General features: G+C 44.8%; 1 protein-coding gene across 1 annotated transcript in view; it reads left to right on the top strand.

The window, feature by feature from the left end:
* The first annotated feature begins 274 nt into the window (after positions 1-274).
* TAB2 (TGF-beta activated kinase 1/MAP3K7 binding protein 2) overlaps positions 275-2,058 on the top strand; it is a 90,774-nt gene continuing 88,990 nt past the window's right edge. Inside the window, exon 1 of the mRNA XM_011947384.1 lies at positions 275-364. The gene's annotated coding sequence lies outside the window, so the exon portion shown is untranslated. The remainder of the gene's footprint in view (positions 365-2,058) is intronic.

Below are 2,058 nucleotides of genomic sequence, written 5' to 3'. Positions count from 1 at the left end.
CAGCGCTGCCGGGCCTCGGCGGGATCCCCAGCCCGGCTCTCCCCTCATCGCCCCGCACCCCCCTCCGTCTGGAAGGGGCTCTGCCGCCTCGCGAGGCCCGTGCGGGGCGTCCGCTTCTAACTCACACTCTTCCTCCCTCCGCCTCTTTCCTTCCCCCAGTGGCGAGACGGAGAGGGAGGCCCCCTGAGTCCCCCAGTCCGGTGGGGGTGGGGAGCATCGGGCCGGGCCTGGGCTCCGGGGCGTCCGTGCCGGGGGGAGGGGGAGTTTCATTGGAATCGTGCGCCGGGGAGAGCCCGGGGTAGGGGAGGGCCCAAGGGGCTGGGGAGGGCCCCTCCCTGCGTCGGCGCCCCCGACCCGCCCCCAGGCATGTGTGAGGTGGGGGCGGGGGAGGAAAAGTCTCCTTTTGGGGAGCCGAGGTCTAGTTAAAGATAATTTAGGGGCGGGGGTTTTGGGGAGAGACACGGGGCAGTTATGTGAGGGTCGGGCGAGGGGGAGAACATCGTTCCCTTGCCGATCTTGGTTTTCTGCTGCTCTTTGAAGTGGGGGGCAAGCCTTGCTGTGAATATGTGGCCCCTTAGATCTCACTGGATGTTTCTAGTTTTCTGTCCCATCAACCTCAAACCCTATGATTGTGGTTGAGGCAGGGAGGCTGCAAGGGTCTCTTGGCGGTGCCTAACAGGTGACAGGTGGATCTTTCTGTTGCTGATGCTGTGAGATGTTCAGGCAGAGTTGTACACCAAAGTGTCAGAGACCGTGTGTTTGTATTTATGTGTTTGGCCATGTTTCATTCCATATATAGTATATTTGAGATGTTAGGTTTCCATTCTTCAAGTCAGCTTAATTGTTGTGGATAAATTCTTCAAATGTTTCTGATAAGAGGGGTTTCCAGGAGAGTGGAGGGAATTCGCAGCTTCACAGGGGTTTCTCCGTAGTTCATGAAATTCAGGCCCCCAGTGCAGGCTGTTGAGTGCCCTTATTCATTGGAAAGTTCTTGAACGCTAAGATCGTATTCAGAGCAACTGTACGGCAATATAATTTTGCATCCATTTTGTCTGTTTTAGGTAAGTTTGTAAAGTGTCTTAATTTTGGGGTCAAATTGATTCCCATTTTAGAAAAGGAATTTCGTTTCCGCTTTAGCATACTCTAAAGATTATGATGATCATTATGCAATTCCAGATTGGGCCGGGAAATTTGGTGGGCATGGAATAGAAAAAAATGAATTGCTTTCATTTTTTTCACTTCTGCTTACCACACTCTTCATACAGTAGCAGAGTATTGACACCTTTCTTTTCAAAAATATCTTTGCATTCTTTGTAACAATGAAATCACGATTTTAAACTTTGACGGTTTGAAACTTTAAATTTTGAAACCATGGCAGTTTGTAATAAAGGAAGACTTGTTTTTCTTTTGTTGTATGCTTTGGCTGAGCATTTTAATTAGAAACAATGGGAAGAATTGTTAGATACGTGAGCTATAGGCGAAATTAGGGTACAGTTAGTTTAAGGATTCTACTGCTTTTAAAAAACATGTATGGAACGAATATGTTGAACGATGGTACTATCAATGTGTTAACAGGAAATAGAACAAAAATTCCAGTGATTCAGAACTTCTGTTTGGGTTTTTCCCCCATAAGTCTAATCAGTTTCTAATAGAGGGTCCGTAAGTTTTAAATCTTTCAAGAATCAAACTAAAAGTTGAATATATCAATTATAGATGAATAAGTTATCCCTTGCATATACTCCATTATTTTTTTTTTCTCTTGTGTGCATCGAATAATTTTTCCTGAGTTTAAAAGTATTCTCTTAAGGACACCAATGAAATGCTACTATTGAATCCCCTTTAGTTAACTGTTTCATAGTAAAACGTGTGCTTTAGTGACTCATTAAGAAGTGGGTAAAATAATGAGAACCTCATCAAATACATGTTTTCTGAAAAATAAATTTTAACTTAATCACATTTGATTGAAATCACACTTACGCTTGGTCCTCTATCTAATGGAAAACACTTGCCTTCAGCTGAGGGTATTGCTAAGACTGGGAAACAATTTTTTTTTTTTTT

Source organism: Colobus angolensis, unplaced genomic scaffold, assembly GCF_000951035.1.
Source record: "Colobus angolensis palliatus isolate OR3802 unplaced genomic scaffold, Cang.pa_1.0 Scaffold263, whole genome shotgun sequence".
NCBI classification, from domain to species: domain Eukaryota; kingdom Metazoa; phylum Chordata; class Mammalia; order Primates; family Cercopithecidae; genus Colobus; species Colobus angolensis.
The sequence above is the reverse complement of the archived record's forward strand: the minus strand, read 5'-3'. Positions and strand labels throughout refer to the sequence as shown.